General features: G+C 36.0%; 2 protein-coding genes across 9 annotated transcripts in view; one reads left to right on the top strand and one right to left on the bottom strand.

The window, feature by feature from the left end:
* LOC127857686 (EGF domain-specific O-linked N-acetylglucosamine transferase-like) overlaps window positions 1–5,044 on the bottom strand; it is an 88,096-nt gene extending 83,052 nt beyond the window's left edge. Inside the window, exon 1 of one of the 2 annotated variants that reach the window (XM_052394315.1) lies at window positions 4,888–5,044. The gene's annotated coding sequence lies outside the window, so the exon portion shown is untranslated. The remainder of the gene's footprint in view (window positions 1–4,887) is intronic. The other variant, XM_052394320.1, reaches the window with a different exon arrangement.
* Window positions 4,973–17,207, top strand: part of LOC127857622 (orphan steroid hormone receptor 2-like) — a 66,951-nt gene continuing 54,716 nt past the window's right edge. For 2 of the 7 annotated variants that reach the window (XR_008038531.1, XM_052394162.1), the window contains exon 1: window positions 4,979–5,124. The gene's annotated coding sequence lies outside the window, so the exon portion shown is untranslated. The other 5 variants (XM_052394181.1, XM_052394211.1, XM_052394203.1 and 2 more) reach the window with 5 other exon arrangements.

Genomic DNA, 17,207 nt, shown 5'->3' with positions numbered 1-17,207 from the left:
AAGAGAGCGGACACGAAATGTGTGACAGACTGACAGACAGACTGACAAACGGACAGTGCGAAAACTATATACCCCCTTTTCTTCGAAAGGGGGCATTAAAAGCAAGAATAAAATTTAAAGAAAGAGAAAAAAGTGACCCTCAACTGGGCTCGAACAACCATTGGTTATTATTAAATATAAAACAAAGAAAAATATTACAATAAAATAATGAATTATTAAATATTTTGTTTTTTCTCAAGTTTCGCCATTTAAAACTTTAAATTTATGGATTTTAATATCCAAATCCCAAAACTCAAGTTTGGTTAAAAGAAATGTTCAATCATAAAGGCAGAAAAAAATGTTGTTTTAAAGGATCTTATTTATGACAGAAGAATAAAAATCCTCATAGATAGAGACGAAACAATCACTTCTCACTTTGAACTTGCATTGTTTCCTTAATGTCCTTACACTGAGCAGCCCATGGCATTTGCATTCTACACATTCCTGGTAAAGCAAATTAATTTTCCTCCAGTTATAGAGCAGAAAATAAAATGGATGACTTTTGAACTTATATTTGACCTTAAGATTTCCCCTCTGTTATTGACACATTGTTATTGGGAATGATAATCGAAAGGTATGTTAAATCTTTCTACCATGTAAATGTTATAAAACGTCAACTAAAATTCAAAACCATTTACTGACCTTTGAAGCAGGAGTAAAGATGAGAAAAATCTGCCTTAAAAGTACTTTTAAATTTTGACAATGCTTTCTAAACATTTACTGGCATTTTGTCTTTTTTCCCCAATGTTTGAATACCAGTTGTAGACCATACATTTTTAAAAGTTTTATTTACATTACTTTTTTATTAGGTATTAGAATTTTTACATTGAAATATATCATTTTAAAAATAGTAATGGTAATTAGTTTAATGTATTCAACTTTTTTACCTTGTTTCCAAGTTACTTCAATTATCAGGCATTGTTCAATAATTTTGCTGAACATCATATAATGGGGTAAACATAGTTACCCCCTTTGTCATGCTTTGCCTTCATTATCTTTTAACTTACCGGTGTGTGAGTGTTTTTCGAAGTCCATGAGGTCCTTCTGTGCTTTAACCCTTTCAGTGCCGGAACCGGATTTTGAAGGCCTTTGCAAACAGTTTGGATCCAGATGAGACGCCACAGAACGTGGCATCTCATCTGGATCCAAACTGTTTGCTATTCTGATAGTATTCTTTGAAAAAAAATTAAGAAAATGCTTATTTTACAAATTCAGCAGACAACATTTTAGCAGACGACAAATTTCCCAGCATGCAAAGGGTTAAACTGTATTATGAGTGGAACTGGAGTGAGTTCCAGCTCTATATCCTAATTAGCTAACAAGGCGCACAAAAGTTGGGACATATTTTGAATTATGTAAACCAGTAATCTCCAACTATTTAGTTGTTACGGAAAGCTTTATAACATTAGAGTGGTCTTGTGATGTGGGGAGAGCTGAAGAACCTGAGGAAACCCCACCAGCCCAATATGCTCCATTGGTCATTGTCGGCTCGGGTAATACTTAAATGTACCCTGTGTACTACTTGTATACTTAAATGTATCCCAGATACAGAAAATAATTATTTAACGTACCCAGGAATTATAACGCTAAATTGGTCGTTGTCGGCTATTTTGTCAAATTCATTATGTTAATATTTATATCATTTTTTTTGTAAAATGGCCTCTATGTTATCCAAACTCATTCTCAAACAAGATGTGTTTGAGAAACACAATGTCTCCGTATATGATGTTGACCTCGTAGGACGACCTTGACCTTGACCCTTCACCACTCAAAATGTGCAGCTGCTTGAGATACACATGCATTTCAAATATAAAATTGCTAGCTTCAATATTGCAGAAGTGACATTACATGCGCAATTTTGACCCATATACTTGACCTTGAAGGATGACCTTGACCTTTCTCCACTCAAAATGTGCAGCTCCATGAGATACACATGCATGCCAAATATCAAGTTGCTATCTTCCATATTGCAAAAGTATTCATAAAATAAGCGATTTGGGCCACATATATTTGACCTCTGACCTTGAAGGATGACCTTGACCTTTCACCACTCAAAATGTGCAGCTCCATGAGATACACATGCATGCCAAATATCAAGTTGCTATCTTCAATATTGCAAAAGTATTCATAAATAAGCGATTTTGGCCACATATATTTGACCTCTGACCTTGAAGGATGACCTTGACCTTTCACCACTCAAAATGTGCAGCTCCATGAGATACATATGCATGCCAAATATCAAGTTGCTATCTTCAATATTGCAAAAGTTATTGCAAAATGTTAAAGTTGGCGCAGACAGACAGACAGACAGACAGACCAACAGACAGGGCAAAAACAATATGTCCCCCACTACTATAGTGGGGGACATAAAAAGCATATTGAGGCAGGCTTTGTTCAAAGAGAATTTTGTTTTGTATTCCATTGGGCATTTTACAACTTTTAGATTTTTGGCTGGATTATAAAACTCTGGTACAGTCTAAATTGGCAGGGTACGTTTAAGTATATTTTCCGTACCTCAGATATTAAGTATTCTTAAAAGTACCTCGGCCGACAATGATCAATCGAGCCCCAGATTGGGGACCAATAACTGAACGCACATGCTTCCAAGAATGGGAAATTAACCCTTGTCCTCTTCATGAGAAGCGCCTGTAATAACCACTTTCCCAACCTGACAGTCATAACTTACCCATAACTGCAGTTTGGCAATATAAAGAGTCAATTAAAATAAATGAACATATGATATCTACAAATGTAGTTAAATGCAGCCAATACAGTAGTAAACTGTAAACCAGTAAAGCAGCTTCCTATATCTTGGGTATTACACTAGATGAAAGGATGAGCTTCGATAGACACATTCAGCTAGTAGAACGGAAAGCTAACGGAGCACTCAAGATCATCAGAGAAGACAAAGGTATAGCCTCTCTGGTTTCAACAAAGAAGTTGACAACCATCTACCAGTCTATGGTGAGATCCATTGTTGAATATGGGGCAATCGTTTGGCAGGGAGCAAAAAACAAGACAGCGCTAGACGCAGTACAAAGAAAAGGTCTATCTCTATGTCTCAACTTACCACAAAATGCAGGAAGAGAGGCAATAGAGGAAGCCACAGGAATCCTACCAATCGATCTTAGATTAGAAGAGATAGCTATTCGTGAAGTCGCAAAGATCAAGGCAAAAAGGATAACACACCCTATGAAACAAAAGCTAGAAGAACTGCTCCAGAATGACACCTCCAGCCCATATTAGCCCACTAGCACTAGCACTTAGCCAGGCTAATGACATGGAAAAAAACACAGGAGTCTCAATCAGCACAATAGAACCAGAGATGGACTAAGATGTGGGATGTATTCGCATGTCTAGAACTAAACCAGAATACTGCAGCCGTCTAGGTTCATCTCAGAACAGAACTCATGAACAGGAGAACCTTGGAAAAGAGACCATCATGGATATCATGATGGAGGCCCCCCAAGAATGCACATTTGCATTCACAGACGGATCCTGCTTCACTTATCCAGGCCGGACCAGTGCAGGAGCAGTCCTGAACCCTCCAGGATGTGACGCAATCAGGCTAAAAAGAGCAGTCACAAAACATGGTACAATCCTGCTAGCTGAGCTGGTCGCAGTCCTGATGGTTCTAGAAGAGATACTTCAACATTCCCCACCTAACACCCGGCAACACAATTCAAATCTTCAGTGACAGCCAGAAAGTGGTTGGCATCCTAACCATGGGCTGGAAAAACAACGGCCATAGGAGTGTGATTGAAGAAATCAAGAAGGCACTTAGGACACTATCTACGACCACAACAGTGCAACTCCTATGGACACCCGGTCATGCAGGCCAACAGGGCAATGAAGTTGCAGACGGCCTAGCAAAAGAAGGAGTCAAAAAAGCCGAGGCAATGCCAGAGGACTCCAGGACAACCACAATCCAAGAAGTGAAAGCAGAAAGTCATAAGTCCTGCATGAGCAAGTGGCAAAAACGTTGGGAGAACTCATCTACCGGTAGGACATGCTATGAGTTCTTTCCATCAGTCAAGCAAAAGCGACAACTTGACCACCCAGATAAGGCAACATATGGCGTGATCCTGCAGCTACAGACAGGGTACTCAATCCTAAATGCACATCGCAACAGGGTTGGCATCAATGTCTCACCACTGTGCACATGTGGAACCCTGGAGACTACAGAGCATTTTCTCCTGGAATGCTACATCCATGAAAAACACCGGGACGAGCTCCTGAAAGCACTAAACAAACTATGTGGAGTTACGGCCCTTGATATCAAAACACTTCTTAACACAGACGAGCACCCCTACATACCAGGCTGGAGAGAAACTATTAGATCTGAACTGTCTAAGTACATCAAAACCACAGGCAGATTAATGATAAAACAGCCAGCCAGCTACCAACCCCGATCAGACATCCACAACTAAGTCCAATAAAATACATGAGAGAAAATTACCGGTGGGGAATATATACCAAGAGACTAATGTATACCAAGAGAAACTTGTGACAAAGACTTGAAAGAGTCCGTGGATCGAGGATATCTATTGCAAAATTACAAATATTTTGTCGGAGTAACAGCTCCCTTTAAAGTGTTATTAAATATTCAATTTTGTTATTTTATTTAATACATATATTCAATAATTGATGCTTGTATTGAAAATAATATGTATTAAAGATTGGTGTGTAATCGCATCGGATATTACTTTCGGGCATATATTTATACAAGCACCGCCGCAACAAAGATTCTGTTTGAAGCCATAACGCAAAGGGAACGTATATTGTCATGCTTTGGCATTGGTGTCAATTAAAAGTATATGAATTTGTTTTAATATAGCAATATCGTACCTGTGAAATTCATGCGAGACAATGCCAAAGATAAAACAATTATGTTGATCCAAACCCGAGTTGTTGGCACTTCCTTGTTATGCGCACAACTTTGTGCGTGTGGGTACGCACATGGACAGAATTTTCGACCAATCAAATCATATCTCAAAAGGCTGTCTGGGCGAGTGGGTCACAACCTCTGACCTTTATACTGTTAGTGAATTTGATCATATTTTCAGGATATTCTGCCTATATTGGGTAAGTTTTGGATTGTTCTTGTGAAAAATGCTCACTTAGTATTTGAGTCTACACATATCCACTAGTCCCCCACACAATGTTTGGTGCGACACCCAAGTTTATGGCAAATTTAGACATTTTTGTCAATTTTGAAGATGAACGAGCGCCATTTCTTTCCTTCACATTTTTGCCAAGTCAAAATCGACGTCAGGTTGATTTTGCCGTTTTATTCATGTAAAATGCTACAGTGTCACTTATAATCGTGGCGTATGATCAGTTAGCTTTGGTTGTTCACAACTGATCGTGTGATTGTAAAACCCGTCTGGATCATGTTGACACGGGTAATCGTGACCTTTGTGTAGTTATTCCTTTGACCGTGTCAAAATTGCACTTTCGTTTTAAAGAAAATTGTTTTACATGAACTCTGCTTCCTGTTTGTTGTAGGTGAAGCTGTGCTGTTGTGTTAAGTTATTTTTACATTACTTTGGTAATTTGACTTCGTTTAATAAAAAACAAACAAGATTGAAATAGTGCACTATGAATAATTTATGCTAATTATGTCTGTCTGATCCATAGAAATGCAGAATAACAAGGTCAGTGTGAACTTACCAGTATGAGGTCGTGTTGGTCTTGCCCTACTTGCCAAACCTGAAACATATTTTCATTTTGCAAATACAGTTTGTGCCGAAACTAAAGTCCAAGCTCTCAGCTATAAAAATATCACTTTCAGTGAGACTACAAATTTGTGCCGAAGTCATAATATGGAAGGTTCATTTGACAATTGAGATGAGGATTAATAATATACATATACATGGTTCTGTGCTGGAAAGGTTCGACTGAAATATTTTCAGTTGCCCAAAAATACATGTAGTTAGAATTATGTGCTTAGAATGAATAGGTATGTATCATAAAATCTGCGTGTCTGATTTTGTCTGAATTTTTTAACAAAATCCTTTTGTAACTCAGTACGTAAAAAGATATTATTTTAGGTCATCTTAGCAAAGTTTTGTGATTGTCTTGTGTTTGCCCTTGCATGCCGGTCATCACAGGCGTCTCGGTTCTAGGCGAGTCTCACCAGCTGCCCCTATTTTTGGCCCATCTGTTAAGCATCTGCATCCAGGTTAAGTTTGTTTTGCTGGAAACAAACGAGTATATCAACGTAGCACTTAGCGTTCGCATAGTTCAATAAATTTGATGATGATGTACATGTATAATGAACATGCATTTCTCTAGATTTTCACGCCCAAAACAAAAAAAAATCAACATTTGATTATTTATTGTGTACTGTCCAGCGGGTGATAGTGTTTGTTCTAGTGTCTAATTGGCACTCTTTGTACATGTTCAAACTGTGAAAAGATGTGACAATCACAGAAACAACAGGATGGCGCTGCCAATTAAGTGCGAGAATGGATCAAAGGGCACTGACAAAAAATAACAGTTTGCATATATTTTTCGGCGTTTACTCAGATGGTCTCTCACAACAAAAAAACTATACAAGTCAAGGTATTATGTTTTACTTCTATCAGTAACAATACGGATATGGCGTGTTTGATTTGAAATGACCTTTAAAAGAAATATCAAATTGTTGGCGATATAATTGTTTTAAAAATACCAAAGAAACATTTAACCGAAATCAACAGAATTCAATGCTTTGCGCTACACAGTTAGTATTAAAAAAAAAATCAATACTTGCACACTCGTATATCTTGACCTTGTACATTGCTGCGTAATTTTCGCGCTCTTTTGTTGGGAAATATACATGATGACTATATTGGAAGCATTTGTAAACGTCGTGTTAACATTAAAACAATGGACGTGTGTTTCGGATTATAAACTAGTATTCTCATTTGGGAATTTAACAGAACATTTATACTTATGGTATATTTGTTTTGAATTGATTATTAATCTGTTACAACGCTTTACGTGTCGAAAAAATGTTTTGATAATATTATGCATTAATAGCACAATTTCCAGGAGGAAAACGTTTTTTTACATGAAGGCGTATGATGCAATAAAACGTTTTTTGTAAGATCGTATTGCATTCAATCTAAATTTAAATAAGCTCGTCCAATGAAAGCTGTGTCCCACATTATGCACTGTACTCTTTACACTTCTGAAAAATGGCGTAGTCATATGGTTGTGTTAATGAAATTCTCAAACATACACTACGCGACCTGTGATTTTTGCCGCGATTCTTGCATCACCGCAATCAAAGCAACGTGACAAATTGCGGTGATTCCGAGCGACAAGAAAATTTGGGTGATGTCTCGGCGACCGTCGCGCGATGTATCTCGCTGTTATGCAATCAGCGCGAATCACCGCAAATCATCGCGAACCGCCGTGGTTCACCTTTTTAAGGGATTTACATTAAGGGTTACACTACATTACATGTACATGTAAAAAAAAACATATATGTATACACTTACATTATACATTGCAATAATAAAGCTTTTGTTGTTGTTGTATGCAATGGGCGTAATAGCTAAAATACTCCCGTTCCGACATGAACGTGATGAAGTAATGTCGGAAGCTTTAACGGCTCCAGATTAATATAACAGCGCAGAAGAATGATCATGCAATAATTATTTAACATAACATGTAAACATTGTTTAACTTATTGCATTAGCAGAATGTTTATTAAAACTTACAATCAATTATATTCCAGGCCCGAATACACTACCACTGTTCAAATTCCATATTGTTGCAATATACATGTAGCGTAGCACTGTGTAAATTGAAAGTTGCATAGTGTTTCGTCATTGGTCCGTTATAAATACCTTGTTTCTCTATACATGGTATTTGATTTCGGCGAAACTAATAATTTGGTAATTTACGAGACATATGATATAAGTTTTTCATTTAAACTTTGATCTTGCCGTGTGTGTTAATTGATGTTATTAATTATGTTAATACTTATTTTTACATTTCATTAAGAATTATAACGTGTAGCCCTTTTGTTAACAGTGTTTAGCAAAATATTCGCGCCTTACGACACGGGAAATTGTTTAAGTAACACTTTCATTTAAAGGTTAAATGTAATCGGTAGATTACATCTAATTATTTGGACAAAAATATACTATACTCATTTATTTTCTGTTTCAGGCTCCAATGCGGATAACTCGTGTTACTCGCGTTACTTTCCGAGCGTTGTACATACATTCACAATGCTTGATAAGCCGGAAATCGGAAATACATCACTGTTCTATTTTTAAGTACATGTTATTATGACATCGTGGTAAATAATGTTTTGTTATTACATCATTGCCTATATATTAAAGCCGTTAAACATTGTGTTTGTTTTGCTGAAAAAAAAACACGAGTATATCAACGTAGCACTTAGCGTTCGCAGAGTTCAATAAATTTATGATGATGTATAATGTACATGCATTTCTCTGGGTTTTCACGCCAAAAACAAAAAACCCTCTACATTTGATTACTTAGTGTGTACTGTCCAGCGGGTGATAGTGTTTGTTCAAGTGTTTAATTGGCACTCTTTGTACGTGTTCAAACTGTGAAAAGTTGTGACAATCACAGAAACAACAGGATGACGCTGCCAATTAAGTGCGATAATGGATCAAAGGGCATTGACAAAAAATAACAGTTTGGATATATTTTTCGGCGTTTACTCAGATGGTCTCTCACAACAAAAAAACTATACCAGGGTCTTCCCCAGGTCATTTAAGCGCCCCTTGCCGGGGCGCTTGAATTTCGAAATCAGAGTCCCCGGGGCGCTTGAAATTTTCCGATCAGTGTATTCTTCAGTAAAAGAAAGTGGAGATTGTCCAAAAAAATCAAGGTTTCCCTATCAGTGTATCAATATTCCCTGTTTTAAAAGAGCACTCGGTACCTACTTTCACAAGTAATCGCCATAAACACCACATGGGGTAATGGATAATCCACTGATAAGAGAATAGCATGACGCGCGTATCGATTATTCTAGCCACATTACACGGTCATTTAAATGCTGACAAGGATGTATCTGGTAACTTTCCAGTCGTCAAACTGTGAAGTTCATCGTCCAATCGGTTACGCGAATGCTTATGAGGGCGGGGTTAACTATCGACCCTGATTTTTAATTGACGTCGGGCATGAAGCAGGAGTTTATCGCAGCTTGATTAGCAATAAGTTGTACCATTTGAGTAATATAAAACCTGTAATTAGTACAGTACAGAACATTAAAGACGGTTTCGGGCATCATCATCACACCTTTTTACTGTAAACAAGTGTTACCTATGACTCATAATTAATATGAGAAATTAATTTCAAGTGGTAAACAATTAATTATTATAGCGAGTAAGTTGTTCAACTGACTCCCGGTTACAATTATGTGATAACACTATTTATTTAATTCCAGTATATGTATATTTCAACATGTCCATTTATAGAACTGATTCACCTCGTTTTTCTGACATTTATTCGACACGTAATGCGCTTTAACAAATTTTCGTTGAATTAATTACGCACACTCGTAAATGTTTCGTCCGATAATCGATAGTTAGAAGACTGATGATGGCAACCGGCCGTGATCCTCGTGGACAACGTGAATTTCATGCATAATTCCGTCAAAACATTTATTCGACTCGTAAAGTGTGTAAACAAATTATCGTTGAATTTATAACGCAACGGTTAATATTTGTTGAAATCTCAAATATGAATAATTAAATTTGTAATCCGAAACCCATTACCGTAAGTCGATGTTAACGCGTTTTTAATCCGAAACACACTTCCGAATGTAAATGTTACCGCAACGTTAAATATTTTTGCTTCAAATTAGCAGTGCAAATTTATTTTGTGTCGAATCTTTTTCTCAATTAAAAAGAGCGCGAAAATTATGCAGCATGTACAACGTCGCGTCTATTGCATACAAATGGTGTGTATTGAGCGTTTTAACAAGCACACAACAGGTCAGGGGATTGACGCATATTCAGAGGCAATATTTCATCAAATCTTTAAATAGTCACTTAAAAAATGGCAAGGTTTGTGTTAAAGAAATAACTGAAAGCTTTTATCGTAAATATTTAACAGAAAGAGATTGATAAAAACGGAATAAACGGGATTATCGGGTAATAAATAGAAACTTGAAAAATAGTAAGTATACAGTAATAGAGTCGGGTTGAAACGGATGTATTGGGGAATCGTTCGAGACGGGATTTTACTATCTGTGCGGAAAAGTTTTAAAACAATTAAACAATATAACAAAATATATTTTTAAATGACTGGTTTTTTTTTTGAAGAGTCATAACGCACCAAATGACGTCTTTTGACGCTGTTTTTCTTTGAGTTATAACGCACCACAGAACGTGAATTGACACGTTAAATTAAAAAAAATCAAGGTCGGGAGGGGACTCCCCTCCCGAACCCAACCCCGGGGCGCCTGAACAAATTCCTGGGGAAGGCACTGTATACAAGTCAAGGTATTATGTTTTACTTCTATCAGTAACGATACGGATACGGCGTGTTTGATTTGAATTGACTTTAAAAGAAATATCAAATTGTTGGCGATATAACTGTTTTAAAAATACCAAAGAAACATTTAACCGAAATCAACAGAATTCAATGTTCTCTGCGCTACGCAGTTTGTATAAAAAATCAATACTTGCACACTTGTATACCTTGACCTTGTACATTGCCGCATAATTTTCGCGCTCTTTTGTCGGGAAATATACATGATGACTATATTGAAAGCATTTGTAAAAGTCGTGTTAACATTAAAACATCGGAAGTGTGACTGTGTTTCGGATTATAAATTTTTATTCTCATTTGGGAATTTAACGGAACATTTATACTTATGGTATATTTGTTTTGAATTGTATATTAATTTGTTACAACGCTTTACGAGTGAAAAAAATGTTTTGATAATATTATGCATTAATAGCACAATTTCCAGAAGGAAAACGTTTTTTACATGAAGGCGTATGACGCAATAAAACGTTTTTTGTAAGATCGTATTGTATCAATCTAAATTTAAATACGCTCGTCCAATGAAAGCTGTGTCCCACATTATGCGCTGTACTCTTTACACTTATGAAAAATGGCGTAGTCATATGGTTGTTTTAATGAAATTCTCAAACATATTTACCGACATAAATGTTCAAGATTATTTTTTTGATGTTGGATTATCGGATAATTGTGATAATTAGAAGCGTTATGTACATGTATAAAGTTATGGATACGATTCGGTTTCTATGCATGAATTGGCGAGTCATCGATTGTCACTGCGATCACGGCGAATCGCGGCGAATCACCACAACATTGAGGGGATATAGCGCGAAGATTATCTTGCTCTCGCGCGACGTCGGAGTGACGAGTCACGTGAAATCGCGGTGATTTTCCACCCAAAAAGCAAAATGCCCGCCTTGACTTCGCAAATTAGGCAAAAATCACGGGTCGCGTAGTGTATTTACCGACATAAATGTTTAAGATTATTTTTTCGTAAGTGATGTACTTATGTTGGATTATTTGATAATTGTGAACATAAGAAAAGCGTTATGTATACAGTCATCGATACGATTCCGTTTATATGCATGAATTGGCGAATCATCGATGTCACCGATATCCACTGCTATCACGGTGAATCACGGCGAAGCACCGCAAAATTGAGGGGAATCAGCGCGAAGATTATCGTGCTCTTGCGTGACGGCGGAGTGACGAATCACGTGAAATCGCGGTGATTTTCCACTCAAAAAGCAAACTGTCCGCCTTGACTCCGAGAATTAGGCAACAATCACGGGTCGCGTAGTGTATTTACATGTACAACATTTCTTTATATTTCATTTCCTATTTTTTCGAACAAAATAAAAGAAACTCGTTGAATAAATGAGAACTAGGCATTTGGCTTGTCTAGAAAATGGCTGACAGGTCGTTAACAACCAGCGTGCACAGTTTATGGATTGCTGATTGGTAGATCGTTATTTAGATAAGAATCTGATCGACAGTTTGCGTGATGTCAATTCAGCCACAAGTGGACAGTTTTTTTCAGCCACTTAAGAGTTAAATATACTTTTTTTTTACTAAATGAAAACATTTTCCTCACTTTGAGACACTTCATGGCTGCCATGGGTCAGGGCATTTTTCCTTATATGGCTCTAGTTAAACCTTGTTAACACTCCAAAGGCCACATTTATTGTTCAATCATCATGAAACTTGGTCAGAAGATTTGTCCCAACTATATCTTGGACGAGTTCGAAAATGGATCCAGTTGCTTGAAAATAATGGCCGCCAGGGGTCGGGGAATTTATCCTTATACATGTTTGTATCAGGGCTTGCACTAAGAAGTAAATTTTGGAAGTCCTGACTTCCTGCCCTTTACTTATGGAAGTCCCACTCAAAAATGTTGGAAGTCCAAACAACTTTAATGTTGATGTTAACGGAATGTATACTGCGTAAATGATCACAAACTCTTCCCATCCATTTTGGGTCACTGTACATCTGTGAAAGTAACTAGATATATCTTACAACAAGGCGGAGACTACCCTAGGCTTTAAAAATAGGGAGAAGTTTGGAAAATCAGGGTATAAGTTTGTGCAAACAATATCGACTTAAAAAACAAAACATGTTAATTTCAAAACTTGTATTATTTCTATCATTTTACTATGTTCATTTGAAAAAAACAATAAATTCTCATTAAAATCTACGTAATCATAACACTTTTAAGCCATTCAACACATTTAAGTAATTTGAGATATGTGCGGTTGCACATTTTCATCACATATTTATTGTCATTTTATTATCCTCATCACTATGACTGCATTTGCAACAAAACACAATCTTAATGAATGGCCATGATGGAGCATCTAGTAGTATATCAATTACTGTTTATCCGAATACTATATATGTCCGAAATACGTACACTTAATAAATGCCTTACCAGTTTAACTTTAATAATCTAAACTTTCCTTGTTGTTATCTGGTTTAACAAACCTTATCAAATATTTGTTAAATCCATTTAATGTTTTCTCCATTATTGAACCAACATTACTTGTAATTTGAATCGCCAGCTTTGAACTGAACGCGGGTTGAATGTTACAATAGGTCAGCAATTTGCAATTTCGAAGGTCATGACGTAGCAATTTAATTCTACTCGGATAATTTATATCTAATCCAGGAAATGTGTTTTCTGAATGTTTCTGACTAGTAAAATGACTTGTTAGTATAGAAAACGAACTGTGATTCCAGTTTGAATAAGATGGTAATTACTCGTAATTATCGGTGGATTAACAAACTGAGAAAACTCGCGGGACCTAATACGGTAGTGAATCTACGTAATTAATTAAACTTTGATCAGTTTTGTTTTTCTTTAATGATATTTTTCGTCTTTCTTTTACCGTGCCGTCTGCCCAAAACCAGCAATTATCTCCTAATCATTAGACAACATATGGCACGCGCAGAGGCACGAGTGTGTTGTTAAAGTAACCAATTGTAAGCGACTGCTTTGTCACGGTCAATTTGCGATCCGCGCGAGGGGTAAATTGTGTAACCGTTAGATAAACAACACACAATAAACTTGCTTATCACCTGCGGGCGGTAGCAAATATAAGGAGGCGGAGTTTAGACTGATAGAGACTTGTGCAAAACACATTGAGTCGGCAGAAAGCAGTGTTGATTGAAGAGTTATTTTAATGGACAGCTTACGTCACGGGTTGCTATTTTCGGCGTATGACCAATTTTAAGGAAGAACATTGGACGTCATGGTTTTTTTTATCGGCGTATGGAAACAATTATCGGGCGTAATATACGGCCGTACGCCGCTTAGTGCAAGCCCTGGTTTGTATAAAGTAAAACCTTGTTAGCACTCTAAAAGTTAAATTAATAGTTCACTCTTCATGAAACTTAGCCAGAACATTTGCTCTAATGATATCTTGGATCTGCACAGAGCAGGCCAGTTCCTTTATATCTCAGGTGAGTGACTTTGGGCCTTTCAGGCCTTCTTGTTTATAAATCTTGTTCTGTTCTTTGAAATAAATAGACTTGATCATTATAATAAACATTGGAAAACCAAATGCTTATTTTAAAGTACATTTATTAAGTTCTTTTGATTATCAATGCAAGCTTTAACGAAATGGCCCTTCAAGGATATTGATTCTTGATGTTACATGTAGCTACCCAACTGGCACTAGCGGTCAGTTGAGAGGCCTCATTGGTATTGTTGGTATTGACAAATCTGGGTATATTGTGGGGTAATATGTCATTGACAGAGCAGAGGTTGAGACCAGGTCACTCTGATCAATCTGTCAAGTGTTGAGAGGGAGACTGTTGTAGCTGATCAATAAATGTCTGCCAGTTACAGCAGTTATCAGGTGAACTCTCGATATTTACATAGTGCATAAACGAGGAGAAGGTTTACAGGGCAGTTTGGGGTCAGCTGGCGGCCTTATGTTGATGTAATTATTGCGGCTTTCATACTGGTAATAATAAGTACAGTTCAGAATAATTTGTGCAAGTGCTGTTAAATTCATGCTTCATTTGTCCATGAACTGCAGTTATCAATGAAATTAAGGGAAACAAAATATTACAAATATCTAAAGATCACCTTTTTAATGAAAAAAAAAACAACAACAAATTTTTGCTGAGTGTTAAAAGTCTATATAATGCTCAAAATAACGGAAATTTTGTGAAGTATTTCGTAAAATAAAGTTAACACCTAAACAATCAGTGTTCCTAATAGCAATAGCCACATTTCAACGCTAGAAGTGGTATGATTACATCGATTTTTGTAGATACAAAATGCTCGTTTTTATTTATTTGTGACTACAATAAATTCCATGTTAATTTCCTGCGAATATATCTATTGATACGACACACAAACACTAAAATGGTTCCATGTTAAAACCATAATAAAAACGAGCATTTTGTATCCACAAACATCTATTTTACCAGACCACATCTGGCGTTGAAATTTCGACGACAATGGCCATATTACTTAGGAACAATGATTTTTAATTGTTTAGCTTTATTTTACTAAATATTGTACGAAATTTTCGTTGATTTTGAGTAGTAATGTTACTTTAAATTTGTTCAAATAAAAGTAATAAAAAAAAGCAAGTCATAGGCCATAGCTCATTTTTAATTACACACAAATGAGTTTAAGTATCATGCACGAACTTGAAACTTCTATGCCTGAAAAATAATCTCAGATTCAATTATTTCTTTAAATAACATGATACATTTGCCAGATATGACACCACGTTGGTGTTGATTTCAAAGTGATAAGGCCAGCATTTTTTTTATTTGTTTTACGGGAAATTTTTCAAAAAAATTGAGTCGGGGGGGGATGAATAAAAATAAAATCATGAAAAGTGATCAGTCTACCAAAAAATAAAAATAAAACTGTCTAAACTGATGATTTTTTTTTTTGTTGAAAATTTAAAATTAAGGGAATTTAACCTTATGTATACTTGCATTAACCTTTAAGTGTTTTATATATCTTATATGTATTACACTGTTGTAGAAGCTTTTTATAATAAAAGTAAACATATTTTTATATATATTTATATGTAAAAGCACCATTCGCATGTTTTATACTATGTTGCTTCAATAGAGACCATTAACCACGCCAGGTGTGTAGTGTATTATAGTGATCGTTAAACTTTTGTTGAGTGTTAATCATATGTATGTTTATAACAAATATAGCATGCATTTGACTTAAATAAAAAAGAATTGAAAACTTTTTAAATTGTTTAATAGCTTTAAATAACAACCAACTTTGTAACTTTCATGATCCATGGGTGGAATATGCACACTTAAAATACTATTAAATATACAACAGATTTGCTTTATATCATGATAATTTGTATCAATCATGAGAAAAAATGAGCCACATAACAGGAATTTGGACCTTAGGGCGATTGCGACCATTTTGGCTCTAAAAGAGCAGTCTGATCAGGATCCAAACTGCTCAACATAATTGTCATTCAGTCAGTACTTCTAAAGATGTTAAGCGAACACTTTGGATCCTCATCAGACTGTGCTTGAATTGATCTTGATCCAAACTTTGTGTAGTGAAAGTTCTAGTACATAAAATGTGAATATTTCATTTAAGAAACCGTGAGTTATAGACTTATAAAAACATGTGCTGCATTTCATTTTATATTCAGAGAGAGTTTTAGTGTTTATATATGTTAAGTGAACACAAGAGGCATGACTACAATATTTGGTGTGTAACATCGTTATGAGGTTCTCTTTGAAGTTTGTTCAAATCATGCAGAAAATTTGTCCTCGCTAGGGGTTACAGTTTTGCTTATAAATATAAATAATATAATCATTCTCTGAAACCGTTGGTTTGTTGTGTTGCATGCCAACCATATAGTGGTTCTCTGCTAAGTTTCATCAAAGCATGTCTCCGTGGACAAAACTGTTTGCTCTTATGGGGTAAACTTATTTATATAGATTAATGTCGTTGAAAATCCCTAACAACACAGACACCGCAAGGGTCAGGGGTTCAATGTTTGGTGTGTAACATGTTAGTGTTTTCTTCTTCTAGGTGTGATCAAATCATACATTTGGAGTTAAAAATTACCCGTCCTTGTTTCACATGCTTAATATTTACTTATATAAGAGTTAAACAATATTATTCTCTCAAAACGCATGGGTTAGGCAGCGATTTTCCTTGTCCAATTGGGAAAAGTACCCGTACCGGTCCAATTGGGAAAAATTGAGTCGTGAAAACCTCAAAATTGGGAAAAATCGAGTCGTGAAATCCTTAAATCAGGAAAATCGCGTCGTGAAGTTTGGGTCTTATTGAATACATCATACAGTTCAAACTTAATTGAACATATCCATTTAAATAATCATTTGCAGGCATGCCTTAATGACCATTACTTAAAGTAATAAAGTTGATATAAATAAAAAAATATTATATAGAAGACACAAAATCAATTACTAGTTGTTTTAATCTCTTATAAAGCAATGTCTCTCTCTTTCATTTTTTTGAAAATTTCAACAATCTTTGATGTTTGATCATCACTCAGTTGCTGGCATCCCTCTCTGCACAGCATCATTAGAGCTGTCAATGTGTCCTGTGATAGACGGTTCCGATCGGTCGTGCAAAGATTGTTCATTAGACTGAACAACCTTTCCACAGAGGAAGTGCTGGAGGGCATTTCAAA

The sequence above is a fragment of the Dreissena polymorpha genome, chromosome 1, assembly GCF_020536995.1.
Source record: "Dreissena polymorpha isolate Duluth1 chromosome 1, UMN_Dpol_1.0, whole genome shotgun sequence".
NCBI lineage: Eukaryota > Metazoa > Mollusca > Bivalvia > Myida > Dreissenidae > Dreissena > Dreissena polymorpha.
Note: the sequence above shows the minus strand (reverse complement) of the source record. Positions and strands in the feature narration are given on the sequence as shown.